Source organism: Temnothorax americanus, unplaced genomic scaffold, assembly GCF_048541705.1.
Source record: "Temnothorax americanus isolate GAGA-0224 unplaced genomic scaffold, ASM4854170v1 Scaffold27, whole genome shotgun sequence".
Classification (NCBI taxonomy): domain Eukaryota; kingdom Metazoa; phylum Arthropoda; class Insecta; order Hymenoptera; family Formicidae; genus Temnothorax; species Temnothorax americanus.
This window is the reverse complement of record NW_027509411.1, coordinates 2,063,203-2,079,021: the sequence shown is the minus strand read 5'-3', so window position 1 is coordinate 2,079,021 and position 15,819 is coordinate 2,063,203. Positions and strand designations below refer to the sequence as shown.

The following is a 15,819-nucleotide window of genomic DNA, read 5'->3' as shown; positions in this document are numbered from 1 at the left end:
AAGGACTTATATGTCGTGTCGTGTATGCAGCCGAAAGCACGCGTCTTTTAATAAAAAAAAACAAAACGGTTATATTCAAATAAATGACAAAAACAAATTGTGCACAATGAGTAATGCGATAATTGATTAACTATAATACTTTTATAAATACGAGATTGAACTATAAAGAACTGATAGATTCACAATACGGTTAAGTGTCTGTTAAGTGTAACAAGGAACAGTTAGTTAATAGACATCGCAGTTTATTTTTCATCTACTTCACGGAAAGCAGGTACGGCAGATGAACTTTTATACAATGACAGCTGAAAAGTGCAGGTCAGAAACAGGTTCTTTTAAACCGGAAATGCGTCTCTATTAAGCGATCTTGCGGATCGGTTAATTTCCTGCGCTTCGATTAAACCGCTTACCCGCGCAGAAACTTTATGTTGGAAAACAAAATGCAAATTCTCGATGAGCGCCAGTGCGTATGCCTGATGGCGAGCGTAAACGCGGACACACAGTCTATTAGCAATTAAATGTGACGTCGGGATTGGACACGTAACGCGTTCAAGTCCTTTTAAATTCGCCGCTGTGTCCGAAGTGGAATTCGGTATTTTGATCCAAACACAGTAACTCAAAACAAATTGATCTAAAGCACCGTGAAAGCCGCAAATCCGGTTTACCGTTATCATTATACACGTCCGTTCGGTCTCTATACATCCCTCGGCGACCCGCAGACCGAAATTCGCCACGATAAAAAGTGTCGTTTTCTTGCGTCGCGATTATAAAGCATTTCACAGGCGTTTCGTATTAATCGCGTCCGGCCGTAGCCAGCGGTAGATTTCTGAAATCATCCGCTTCCTTTTTCCCGTCACAGTTTAATCAACAGTTTCCTCAGTCGCAATAATGGACGCCGGCTAAAACGAGCTGAGAAAAGAGAGAAAGAGGGACATCCCTCTGGCGCTCCTTCCATAATCGGACGTTTCACTGAAGCGCGAAAGACAAATGAGATATATAACGGCGAATTAGATTAAATTCACCACAGTGTTTATAAATCGCAAAAATCTAAATAAAATTCTGCGTTAAATAATAATCATATCTTTTATATAATCAATTATAGTTTCGTTTTTTGATAAAACATATATTATGCATGCGTATATATTGCTTCAACTCTCATATAAATTATAGTATATTTTGTATATGGCAGACTTGTTTTGTACATTTTGTATCAATAGTTTGATTCAAAGGCACGCTCGACACGGAGAATTGGAGGCCACATCTTATACGGTTGCGAGTACCACGAAGAGCCTCAACCTCTGTGCCGAATTCCCGGAGAGGGCGAAGCGTGAGAACACCTCTCTCTTCCTCCACATCTTGCGTTTCTCTCGGCGTTTTTGTCGGTTTATCTTCGATCCGCCTGCATCCTTCTGGCAAATAGCTTCTCGAAACTCGACCTCGTTAGAGGTCGTTTTTTCACTTCCGTTGTAATCTCCTAGAAAAAATTTGCCTTATACTTAGACAAATATGGGATAAAAGAAAAATACACACAAGTTGTGAAGGATGTCTATATGACTGCAAAGTTCTTTGTTAAGATAATATTCAGGGAGCAGAGAAGTAAGAGCTCGAGTAAGAGAGAAAAAAAGCTTGTTAGTAAATTAATATATTTATACTTGGATTAGATAATTTATCTTATTTTGTGAGAATGATTTTATTACATTTGACCCATTGAATCTAAAAAAATTTAATTTTTTACTATAAATATAATAGTATCAAGTTAAATCAGTTTATCCAGTTAATCCAATCTTGAAAATTATGTTTTATTTTACTTCTTTCGCGCATAATCGAATAATCTGGCTTTATTGTGAGGTTTGAAGAGTAATTATATAGTTTAAACTTGAAGAAATATAATGCTTAATAGTGACAAAATACATCGATATGTTGAAAGTTCTATCATCCGCATCTCTAAAATGTATATATTTTATTACAACATTGTAATGAATTTCATTAAATTTCTTGCTTTATGAATTAGTTTAATTATTAAATGTACAAAATCTAAATGCGTTAAGCTAAGAGAATTTAATGTAATAAGAGAAAAAGATTATGTATAAAGAAAATATACAATTTATAAAAAAATTATAAAAGATAAAAATAAATAATGTATATATATATATATATATATATATATATATGAGGAATCAAATATTAAAAAAATGATATTAAAATTAACGTAATATTATTTTTAGAATAATTTTTATCTCTAATACATTCAATTAACACGAAGCGATAGTAGCATCTATAATTAACTGTAGAGGTGGCGATCTTGAAATAGCGGGTTGTCATAGGTAGACAGGTTGAAGATACGAAAGAAGCGGAGGCAAGAATAAGCAGTTGGTTAAGATTGATTAAAGCATATTAGGTAAGTCGACTTCAAGACATGCGTTATAACAGATCGAAAAGCCTTAGCAAAAAAGAATATTCATCGAAAATTAAAAGGTGAATATAGATGAATATAGATAATGGAGATTCAAAAGCAGGTGAAATTGATTATGATACGTTTTATGATATGTTCTTTTATTACTTTCATGTTTATGTTATGGGTTATTAATCAATAACTCTGAAAAATGAGCTGAACAATTGTAAATTACACGATTGTATATTGTTATATATTATAATCGATTTCAGAAATATTTTGATTTTATTCTAGAACTCTTGAGTCGTTTTATTTGAGTTATAATAACTGTGTTTTAAATAACTTGTTATTATTTAACAGAGCTATAATGACTCTAATATATATATATATATATATATATATATATATATATATATATATTAGAGTCATTATAGCTCTGTTAAATAATAACAAGTTAACATATATATATATATATATATAATTTAATTATTCTTTATTACTTCAATATCGTATAATTTCGTTTGTTGCAAATTTTACGCATAACTGCGCATGGCGAGGTTTCAGTTGAGCATGGTTGGAAGTCCTCACCTTGGAATAATAGGTGGTCGCATTTGGTCAGGCTGAAGATGCGGAAGGAGCTCATGCAAGAAGTTGCCCGTTATGGTCGATTAGGGCGATTAAGGTTGGAAGACCTTAAAGGCCAGTCGGTGACAATTCGTTGGCGAGACCGTCTTGTCGTGCACAATGTCAACACCAAACGATTGGTCGTGTCGAGCTAACACCTGGCGACTGATGATGCATAAGAACCTAACCGGGCATTTCCTGCATTAGTATATCATTTACATCCCCGCGTGCGCGCGTATCTCTGGCTCATTATCTGCCTACGTGCACCCCGATGCTTGTTGAGTGACCGGCGTTACTGCATCTGGATACTGGCACTTGACCATAATACGATCAGGAACGGATTGGCTAAGCTCTAATAAGTTATTCTGAAAAATTTGTCACTTGAAAAAGTGAGAGACAGTTTTTGTATTTTCTTAAAATAAATTCTCTTCACAAGAACCTTTCACAAGTTTCGTTTTATGTATAGCAATTGATATGTACATCGATCATCGCAAATGTCATAAATTATAGATTTTTGTATTAAATTTTAAAGAAATATAATTTCTTTAAAAAAACAAGTAATTTAATATTAACAACAATAAATATTAAATATTACAAAGTGTAATTTAATAACGTTATAATATCTAATACTTAAATATCTATATATTCTATATATTTACATTTTGAAATAATATCTGTATTTATAATACCTTCATATATAAATTTGATATTATAATGGTCAATGTAACTTATGTCTCATTGGCATACAAGAATTTTCTCGGTCTGCCCCTGAATGTGAACACGACTTCCACAGATAGAAGTTCTCGTCATCACTTGCACATAAATGTGGTTTTTAAACAAAAAATTTTAAGCAAGAAATTTTCCATCCTCGCGCGAACTTGTTTTCTTGAAAGATGGTAATTTCCGGGACACAAATAAAGCGCATCAAAGCGTTTCCGTTTTGCGTCGATGTAATTTGACTAAACATAAGATCGAAAAGGCGGATTTGTTATCATAGTTAATTATGTAGAATACAATGAAAGCGTACACTTCCGCGTACTTTCTCTCAATTAAAGGATTCTTCTCGGAATCGCTTTTTTTCTCGTCGCGAACTTTAGAATTTGCGCAAATTTTAGTTTACATTTTTATCGCACATTTAACACTAAATTGTTTGCATGGTTTTGTTAAATAAAAGCGGAGATATTATCTTATTTGCAATTTATTCAAAAACGCTGAATTCACGGTATTAATGTTTGCAATCTCCAATGTTGCGTTTTAGTAAATCAACAGTATAAGTATAATGACTATACAAAATCAGTGTCACTTGTTTAAAAGATTCTACGGTTTGATACAAGTTTATATTGACGACTTTGTTAATCCCAGAATGTTTGAATATTGCTCGCTGAGTAAATATTGTACTCGAGTATTATATGTAGTAGTTCTTTAAGCAAATTGCTATTTGCTAAATGATATTAAGTGTCTCTGGTGAGACAAAAAAACTGGGAAAGAGAAATTTTCGAGCGGACCTTGTCCGTGGCTAGAGAAAAATGTGTCACCGTTTCGTCGAGCAGAATCTCAGGACTTTTATGAATTCAGGGCGATTCTTCCTCGAGTTTATGTCGAGTTAATGAGCGTGACTAAAGAATGGGTTCCACGCGTGACTGTCTCTTGAATTCTGCGACGACACGAAATTGAAGACTCGCGTCGCGGTTATAGATAACAGAAAATAAACTGACTCTGTTTACGAATGAATTCAACGAGGCTAAAAGCGGAGCTAAAGCTTTGCGGTCGGCTGTGCATATTCCGTCTTGTGTCACTTTCTATGTCAACACAAAAGCGTTTTGCCTATCAGATATTTTATTTAAGTGTTAATTATAAAATCGTTGAAGCTCCATAAATTCAACGTTCTATTTTTATGAATTTATGATGTAAATCATGTAGAATTTTTTAAACAATTCGAGATTATAATAATTGTTTTATCATTGTTTGTAATTAAACATTAAAATTATATCTCAGAATTAATCGTTCATGAAAATAAAAAGATTTATTTTTTGGGACAACAATACAACGCTCGGTGATCTTATAGGCTTTAGTATGGTATTCGGAGACTCTATCGGACAATGATCGGAACACGAGGATGCGGAACATTAAGAGAGAACGCGTCAATGGTGAGCAAGCAGATAACACGGTTAACAGTGAGTGCAATTAGATGGGAATGCCTGGAAAGCCAATGAAGGTGCGTTTAGAAAAATCAAGGAAGATTGGGTGCATGCTCCCTCCGCGATTCAACGCACGGGCAGCGATTTATAGTTAATTGATCGCGAACAGGAACAAATAATAATTTGTTGACACTTAAAATTGATAATATTTTTAAGGACCTCCAGAAGAATACAATTACAAAATAAAGACTATAATTAAGAAGATGATTATTAACGAGAATTTTTTTTTCTTTTTTTTTATATAATTTTAAAGAGTTTGAAAGAAGAATTTATAATATCGATATATAATCCACTTAGTATTTTATTTATTTTATATCGTACCATACTTTTTTTTTTTACCTAATGTTTTGATTTCTTAATTTACTCTTTATACTATGCATAGATTCAGAAATATTTTTATGTTGACAGTTGAGACTTAAATTTGATTCGAAATTTGAGTAATTCCTAAATCAATTTCCAGATTCGTCCCTGGCATTGATGCTCTCTTGGAGTCCTTCCTAGCTCTGAAGAAGAAAGGAAAGAAAGATCAAAGAAGAACAAATTGCTCATCCGTTTAATTCGAGGAGTCGGCCACTTCGTTAGACCATCGGACGTGGCTGCGGCGGCGTGGCTTTCACCCATTCCTCATAAAATCCGAAACGCGCATCTCCGTAGGTATTCTCATTTCGAGGTAATTCTGCAGCGTGCTTGAATGCCACGCACGGTGCATATTTACTGACCTGGAAAATAATTCAGGAGATAAAGAAAAAATCTAGGAATTCTACATAAATTTATGCTTCGTATTATTCAATTTCCTGATAAGAATTTGCGATTATCTTCTAGTTGAGCTATTCTGTTAATTTTTTCCTAATTAATCTGTAATTCTTTTTAATATTGTGTATGTAGTTTTGATATAAAACCTAACGCAACCAGAATATCAAAAACTTATGAAAACGTGAAATGCAATTATAAAAAAGAAGATTGCAGAATATTGATTATATTTGTTAATAATTATTATTAAGAAAAAGTTTAATTAAATTCTTAGCCCTTTTAGCCTTTTAAAAGAAATGGCTTAAAATTAGACACATAACACATATGTACTTTAACATAAATTTTATAGGTATATAACATCAATCTTGTGTGAGAAATAGAATGATAAATATAATTACCAAAATATTTAAATATTAAACTAGTAAAATATTATAAAATGTAAGATTTATCATTAAATTTATTTGCAAAATAATCATATTAAATTGTCATTCAAAATATTAGATATGCAATATTATACAGATAATAAATCAAAATTTACAGTGACAGCGCATTCTGAATGAATTGTCGGGTACTAGTGTGTCTCCAACAGATAGTAACAATTAATATACCAAATTCAAATTTATTAAAAAAAAACATATTTTTCTAATAATAATTTTGTAATGACAGTCGATATAATTATTTTAAGAGTAAAACATGATTATAAAAAGTGGAACGGCCACGTAAAAATGCAAGGGAGATGAATCCTTCGCGGCGAGATAGCGTTTGCTATACGTATCTGGCATAACCTGTTTCGGACGTGCATTTAAATTTACCTTAATTACCGGCTTCCCCTCGTTATAAAGTTGTACGGTATTTATCGTACGCCCCACATTTTCGCGAACCTGAGAATTTCATCAAACGGTCCGGCCGGCGTAATCCGCCGGCGCGGCGCGGCGTGGCTTTCACTCGTTCTTCGCAAAATCCTCAACAACTCGTTCGCTCGAGTTCTCCGGAGATGATGTTGTTTCAAGTGAAGATTGAAACCAAATGTAATGGAAAGAATATGTTTTGAGTAGTATACAAATAATAAATGATAAATTTAATTAAAATTTTATTTAATTAAAAAAAAAATTTATAACAGCGTTAGCAAAAATATAAGAAAATCGCAATTCTAATTTTCTTTAAAATCATAAAATGTATCTATAAAAATACAATGCGACGAAGCTAGTAGCGATGCTAACAACGACGTAGCATTGTTAGCGGCAATGAGCATCCGTGGTATTGAAATTTAAATTTGTATGATTAAGAGCTCGTCTTGAAAGGAACAGCCGGACAATTCTCAATTTCCGTCGCCGGCGAAGAGGAAAGGCGAATCTCAGCTATAGCGGCGTAATGGATTCGTATACAGGTGACGTGTCGTTGCCACCGAAAGGCGCGGTGGCGACGGCGACTCTCCGTTAAAAACGTTTCTGGAGCACGCGATTCCCGGTGGCGATTGTTGCCCAACGTGCTATCGTGAACCGTGACTTTAGGACCCTTCTCCCTCTCTCCTTCTTTCTCTGTTCCTCTTTCTCTGCGTCACCTTTCCCTTCCTTCCTTATCTCCCGGCACCTTTTCCACTCTTACTCCTAACGCGAACTGACGCAGTTAGATTGGCAGCAAAACCGATCGAGCCTGTCCATCTCAATATTTTACACAAGAATATTGCTGCTTGACAGTGGAGCGCTCGCAATAAAATCAGTAATTATGGGTGATAAACATGCGTGATCTTCTTTTGCGTGAAACAGGATTTGCACGTTGTATGCGATAAACGCTATTAAATTGACTCAATCGAATATTTCTGAAAAATAGACATACTATAAACTACCGTGCGAATGATCGTATTGCGCGAAAACGATTTTGATGTTGCAGTTTGACGCATATCTTGCAAGTGCAGATTCCACGCGCACCTCTCTCGAGAGCTTATCAATTAGCCGTTATTAGCGGTAGTTGATACTCGATATGGAGTCAGATAAGCATCGTTTATAGCAAATTATTAATTATAGCGACCGCCGCGATGCCGCGGTGATTTCGCCATTTAGTTTGCTCCTGCAAGGCATCTCCTGTCAACTCATGATATGATCTCGTTCGTAGAAGTGTAAGAACGCGAAAAAAACCAAGACGCGTGAGAAAATATTCGAAGTGGAATAGACTTGTTAATGGTGGCCCACGATAACGGAATGACTAATTGAAACTTCGCGACAATATACACACACAATCGGTCAATATTATTACATATCCTATGTTAGAGATGGGATCAAATTCAATATGTACTTAAAAAAATCCGAGACAAATCCAATAATCAAGTTTCATTTCTTTGGATTCGAGTAATATTCGTAAGATACAATATTTTATACGTTGTACTTGCGAAGTAATCGAATCCCGATTATAGTTAGTTTCGAATTTTAGAATAAATGCCTGTAGGATTCGAAATGTACTTATAAGCAGTTTCTATCGTAAAAAATCGAAACATTCACAAGTAGTATTTGAATATGTCATCATAATATATAAATTATAATATATGTAAAATTGTAACAAAGAGATATTCGTATATATACACACACACATTATGTTTCAAACATTAAATTTCTAGTAAAGTACTTTATAACTTATACTATACTATAAAAGATTCGAAAATATTTGATCCAGGTTCGAGTCTATTTGGAAGTAACACTCCTGTTTTTCAATGTACTCATAGAAGATGCGAACATACTTGTAAGATACTTAATCTTATCACTAATATATGTGTATAAACATGTATATTAGTGGATTGGTCAATTAGTTTATCGAATACCGTGAGCAGCGGAGCAGAATTTATCATGCACTGATCGGTTTCGGTCCGTAACTCGTTATGTCGTTATAAACCTCATCGCGGCTGATAAGCCATAATAAGGTACTCCCGATAAGTCTCATGAAATACTAACTGCCAAGTAAAAGAATGTGCTAATGTATTTTTACGTTAATTACTCAATATTCCCGTAACACAAGCCAATTATCCTCGGAGTTCCGAAGCGCAATTGACACATCGTTCGTTTATGGAAACGTCGAGGCTGCACCGCGAGATTAAGCAACATGCAAATAAGCCCAATCTACGCTATAAAACGTCTAATTTACGTATCCTTGCTCCAATGCAAAGATACCGCGAAAATTAATACATTCACGATGTGTGTTCTCGTAATCGATAATGTTTCCCTGCTTAATGATCGAATGCAAACTATATAACCACAGTTTCAATCGATTTGGATGAACTTGTCTATTAAGTTATCATCTGCGTCTTGGCAGATAATACCGCGGTAAGTTAACAAGAATGGATATTGTCGGACAATGTTTCGCTAAACCGAGTTTGTTGACGTCAGACGATCGACATTTCGCGAAAGCAAATATGAATCGAGCACGTGTTATATCCGAGTTGGAGCCAAGTCGAAACCTGGCCATTTCCCGATGACGTGTTACGCGGTAAGCACCAAAGGTCGTACAATTTTATCGGGGAATCTCGTGCTATATTACTCGAATCCTTTTACGAACTCTTATACCGGACTCGCGAAACAGTGGCGCAAATCGGGCAACCCTGGTATAACACATGTTCGTCTTATCGGCGGCGGGCACGAGTGCATACGGAAACGTGGCGCAACGAAATAACGAGTTCTAATTGCGAAAGCAGATCTGCAGGCCGGCCGGTCGCGCAAGAAGAAAAAAACACCGAGTGAGAGAGAGGAGGAGAGAAAAAGAGGGAGGGAGATAGAGAGGGATAGCGATTGCTGAGAGAAGAGAAAAAAAAATAAAAGAACGAGAAGGTGCACCCGGCACCTGATTCATTTGAGTAGATAGCAATCTATGACGCAGATACGCGCGAGCGGGTCTCCTTTAAAAATCGTTCTTCCACGCCCGAGAATTTCACCCTTTCGAGAGGCACCGCGCGCGCGAAGCAAGATCAAAAGAGATCTCTCGCGCGCGGTGGCGTGACGTTGCAAACTGCAATAGTCAACGTCGATCCGCACCTCGCCGTCGCGGTCGGGTGTCAACTCGAAGGTTTCGCCGATTAAAGATCGCAAAAACTGGCGCCGTTACCCGACCCGATTGATTAATTGCGCTGGCACTGATGTATGTACGATTAATTGGAATATCATGTTGGTGGCTTGTTTCCTGCGCGCTCGCAAAGCGCGCTGCGGCAATTTTCTCCACGAGAAGTATAGGATAGATCGATGTTTGTATCGCAAACTGAAGAAAAATCCCCATCTTTCTCTTTCTCTTACAAAAATCGAATTTCAGAAATCACTTGTATGTTAGATAGAATTAGCGTTCGAAATAGGTGTAGCTTGTTAGATCCTTACCATTGTGCACCGCAAGGATTCTTACTTTATATATTCTGCTCACCGCGATATGTTGCTGAAATTTTTGAAATTAGCAACAACTAGTATATTATTTATTTATTTAACTTATTTAATTTATTTTATATATATATATATATATATATAGGTCCGAAAGTATGTTCCGGGACTTTTATTTTTGATATCGGTATATTCCGGGACATTTGGCAGTTTCCAGGACTGTCCTGGAAAAAATTGATGTCCTACGGCAATGTTCGGGACAGTTTTTTGAATCTGATTACATATATATGCGTTATATTCCAGGACTGTACATTTCAAAAAACGTAAACGTCCCGGAACATACCTCTGGACCTACATATATATATATATATATATATATTATTAGTATATTATTTAGTACATTATTCTTCTAATCTTCTAATATACTATCAAAAAAGCTAGAGCATTACTGACAGAATATCCATTCGGCCAGACCCGCGCGCCGTACAAGCTTCTTTCCACTCTTATTGTTAGACTTTAGGGGATTTGCACTCGGCGGGATCTGTGCAATCGCGCTGCCGGGCGTAAGTATCTCTTACGTGGCACTACAATTACGCCCGGATTGAAGACCATCCGCTAATTCCGCTGGTAGGCAGAGGTCATTTGCAACATGATGACTTCCTCCGCTTCAAGAGATCACGGCTCTCCCTCGCCTCCATTACACGAGAAACGAGTAATCCGATTAACGGCTTTCTCTCTCTCTCTTTCTTTCTTTCTTTCTGTGTCTGTCCGATCGGTGCCTTCCGTGAAAAGGGTTTTCCTCACAGTAATTTTTGTTAATTATGTTACGCGGATAATTCCACAAGTACGTAACCGCGTCCACATTAATATCCGGTGTTTACGTTTACGGTCGTTTAATTCGAGAGAAGAAAAAAAGAGACGCGCCTTTTCCCAGGATCGCGTTCCGTCGATCCCGTCGCTTGATACCACGAACTTATAGGAATTCGAGGCCCCCGACGAGGTACCATGCAATTTTCATGCTGCGCTTTGTATCGTATTCTCATTGATATTAATGCTATACTTCAACTATATACCGTGAAACCCGATATATGTATATGTATATTATTTTGATGATTTGAGAGCGATCGTTGCTAAATGATACGTTAATTGCAGTAATGATAAGTGGCGTGATTTCATATGTTATATACCTTGGTGCAGAAAGGTACAACGTGATGTACATACAAGTCGCTATCCCTGTCGGGAATATCTGACGTTTCCATATAAACGCGAGTGAATTCCTTAACGCTCTACACGCGGTCCTAACAGCAGGTCGCAGGGAAATGTAGTAACACACGAAATAACGAGTTCTGTTTGCGAAACCAGAACTCACGCCTGATGCAAAAAGAAGGGAAAAAAGGGAGCAACAGTGGTGGCCGATCGCCGTATGCGTGTACTAATACCGCGGCAAAAAGGCGCTACGATCCAGCTTTATAGTGCGGCTCTAAAGTGACGGATAAGCGAATCGAAGCCATTTATATTTGCTGCAATCGACAAATTAATGTTGTCAGACCAGTTGACTCCCGCGATATCAATTAGTTTCTACGCTTCGAAGACATTGCGCCTTACACATTTGATCGGTATACATTTACGTGTTTCTATAATTATGATAAGGGTATTTGATTTAAAGGACGTCTTACGTGCGAGGCAGTTTAATAATATGTAACAAGTTAATCTCTAAGATACATGTTTATAATAACAACGATAGCTTCGGAAATAGCGGTTCATACAACTAATTGTAAGCTATTAATTACTATAAAATCCTTTCCCGATTCTTCCTTAAAAGAAATGCGTGGCGTGCTTTGCTTATTAATATTCACACCTGTAAAATTTTAAAGAGCGTACACATTGCATTATTTTATATGAATGTAAAATAATTGGCGAAGACTCGATTGCGTCTCATATTCTACGTGGAATTGCCGTATAAAACAATCGGATTTTATTTGAGAATTTCGCAACTCTCGGACTTTTCTCTCGGAAATGTATAAAGCGATCCGTACAACTTTGTTGTATACTTTAAAACGCGCATAAAAACAAATTAATATTTATCGGCGTGTATGTATACATCACATATGCGTGCAGATACGCGCGAGTGTGCCCGTGCATGCGGCCGCCATTAGTTTGCGTTGCCGGCGCGCGACAGAGTAATTGATAATTATCGCGATATAGCACCGGGTGGAAGCGAATTCAAGCCGCGCGCTCGTTTTCTCTCCATCCGACGTAGGAATTCTCTCCGTTCAACGTACGGTGCGCGCAGTCGACCAGTTCCCCGTGGCGCAAATCAGCTTTTTCGCGACCCGCTCCGTCGCCGTCGCAGCGGCGACACTCCGGCAAGCGAGTCGGCCGCTTAAGAGCGGTACATTAAATGCATCCGAGAACGGGTACGAGCGCGAAAATATATATCGTTGCGGTAACAAGCGGTCGTTACCGTATTTCTGCGGGCTACCGAAGTCCTGATAACTAGCAGATCTTTTTTCCTCTCCCGCCGTTCGCGACGCAAACCGCTCGCTCGGTTACACGGGTCACCCGGTATATTGCGAAATGGAGAAAACAATTGTGTCGTTAAGGAAACATTTAATCGTCTCGTGCGTTTGATTGCTTTCTCACGCCTTCACGCTTCATCCAGCACTATTCCTTTTTAAAGTTAAAGCTGCTAAATTCTCTTGTCCTTACAATAAGCATTTTGTGTCTTGATTAAATATCGTTAATATCCTACACAGTTTCTGATATGAAATTACTTTCGCGAGACTAAGGTAATGCACCTCTGCGAGGCGATATCTCGTATTTCTACTCTTGTTCTCCGCGTTTCCGTCGTAGGTGCAATCGATGCGACTACATTACGATAGATCGCGATGCACACGTACATATACACGGGATTGTTACACTCGGACGTGTGTATGCACGCGCGTGTCCGTGTGCAAAGCTGGTCGTACAGCCGGAATTGCGAAAGCGCCAGGACGCACATCTATTAATACCGGGTTATCTTTGTTAGTGTGGGTGTTATCAGGGCAGGGCGTGTCGCCAGGAAAGCAGCCTAGCGAACCGGCAGTCAGCAACGTGACTGTCTGCTGCTAGTCAGGATCCGCTTCGTTCTCCTTTTCGCGTTCCCTGCATCTTCGACCTCTTACTTCTATCTCTCGCTCCTTCTCCGTTTTCCTGGTTTTTTTCTTGCGATTTTTTTCAAGCTATCCATTCAATCTTGGATGCTTTGTTTCATCGTGGATCGATGATAAGTATTTCGATTATTCTGATAATTTCATTAATAGATTTTACATTTAGATGATATGTATATCAAGCTCGAATTACATAGTTTTCATTCTCTTTTCTAATATTTATGAAATGTGTGTCCGAAAAATAAGATGTTTATTATATTGATTTGAGATAATTGAATAATTAAAGTTACTCGTTTACAGTGCGCGTAAGTTATGCAATGCAATATACTTCCACATGTAAAATTGCAAATATCTGAAATCTTTCTTTTGTTACATGTTTATTCAATTTTCTTGCTCGCCGCGAATTCTCGCTGTATATAGCACTTCAGGTTCGTCAAGATTGTTTTTAAGTTCGATATCCGGAGTAGTGAGTCACGGTCTGGCAGGAGAAAATATTGCGTAAAATCCTTGCGGGAAGTTTCCTCGAAATCTAAAGCGTTTTCCACGAGATCGCGTCATACGCCACATTCCTCCCGCTATTGCCTCAGTACACACATACTTATATTCGGTGTGCACGTACACCGAGAGCGTATCGGGACTACAATATATGAATCGAGTCTATTTACATACAATCTCTCTCGCGCATCTTGTCGTTACCACATCTGTCCTTTGTGGGAGAAAATTCTGCGCGTTATTAACTGTACGATGGCGACGTAATATTACAATAACAAAGAAGGTGACGCGGGCCCGTCTCTGTTTTCTTAGATTTCTTCTCGGTCACAAACACATTTCGCTGATTGTCTCTCCTCTGACGAAGAAATTCGCGGCGAAGAAATGAAGTTGTGCGTATATAGCGGAGAATGCAGCGATAAGAGAGTCTCTCGAAGCCAAAGGTCAGCCGCATTCGGTACCGTGGCTTGGTACCGAAAACGCCTCGTAAAGTTGCACGCGTGGTCCTCTCGTGATTCACGAGTGGCCGTCCCTTTGCCCCGTGAGAACACATCGCACGCGTGAGATAGGCGTACACGGCCGATGTATGTATACATACGAGCGAGCGAAGAGATTTCACGGTGAAACGGTACACGTACAACGACGGCGGATAACCGGATAACCGGCGTTATGTAACGCGTGAATATAATTATGCAGATCGGCGTGCCGCGAACGTGTCTCTTTTAACATTTACCTTTAGCCCGGCCCATCGCGATACTTAAGGACGGGTCACGCATGCCGGTTCCAGCCGGTTTTCTAGGCGACAAACACGACGCCGCGGTGACGGCGACTGCTTTTCCACGGTGTGAGAAGTGTACCGCCGTAATAGGAGGAACGGTATTATCCGTATTTAAGATCGTCATTACCTGGACTTCTGCCGGTAGCAGTTTGACTCTTGAAACGTGTGAATTGCTCGCTCGAGCGATCCCGCGGCGCGTACATCCCCGTTCCGGCAAACCTGATTATAATCGTTAACCGCAGCGATTCGTTTGAATTATTGGGCTTTATAGCAGATTTACGATATTAAATGTAGATGATTCTCGATTTTTCTCATACAAAACACTCTGCTGTAAAGAACAGGAAACACATGAGGACATCTACGTAAGTTATATTTATGTTTTGTGTCATGTTACATATCGATATCAAACGATATGTACATGTACATGTTTAAATACGTGGATTAAAATCCTTTGAGGTACTTTCTCGACATACGTGACGTTAACGTCGACGTGACGGCTACACGTACGTTGTACATAAACCGTATTTTGTATTGATGTAATGTTCTCTTTGGGTATACAATGTCCTAGCAATCGCTTAGAAAGTTTACGCTACGATATTCTTGAATGAAGGCTCGCAAAGAGTACCGCGTAAGATTAATCTTAATTTTTATGTGTAGTATTGTTTAAAAAAGAGTAGCTAAATTATTATAATTAAAGTCTATATACATTTTTATTTATATTAAAGAAAACGGAAGCATTGGAACCACTAATAATCATCACATTTTTCTAAATATTTCCAGCTAAACTGTAATAAATCGTACGATTAAATCTAAATATTCCTTTATTTACTATAATATTTAAAAAAAACTTGTAGCTTTTTATTATCTCTAATACTTTTGCGCATTTTATTTAGAAAATAATTATTTATCTAGAAGTCTATCTGAAGTTGATAACAGAAATGAAATGTTATCAAATATATACACATACATACGCATCATACACATTTTATAAAAAAATTAATTAAATTAAGTAATACTCTTATCAGAAACATAGATAAAATAGAAAAAAATAATATTTAAATATCGATCTCATTTCTGTGATTTGTTACACGGTGCC

General features: G+C 37.5%; 2 long non-coding RNA genes across 2 annotated transcripts in view; one reads left to right on the top strand and one right to left on the bottom strand.

The window, feature by feature from the left end:
* The window catches only part of LOC143899381 (uncharacterized), a 41,198-nt gene extending 33,690 nt beyond the window's left edge, over positions 1 to 7,508 (top strand). The window contains exons 3-5 of the long non-coding RNA XR_013257470.1: positions 5,079 to 5,228; positions 5,672 to 5,861; positions 7,248 to 7,508. This is a non-coding gene — a long non-coding RNA (uncharacterized LOC143899381). The remainder of the gene's footprint in view (positions 1 to 5,078; positions 5,229 to 5,671; positions 5,862 to 7,247) is intronic.
* On the bottom strand, positions 1,163 to 3,417 carry LOC143899379 (uncharacterized). Its single transcript, XR_013257468.1, has 2 exons — positions 2,978 to 3,417; positions 1,163 to 1,471 (listed from the first exon to the last, which is right to left on the bottom strand). It is a non-coding gene; the product is annotated as an uncharacterized LOC143899379 (long non-coding RNA).
* Positions 7,509 to 15,819: the final 8,311 nt, after the last annotated feature.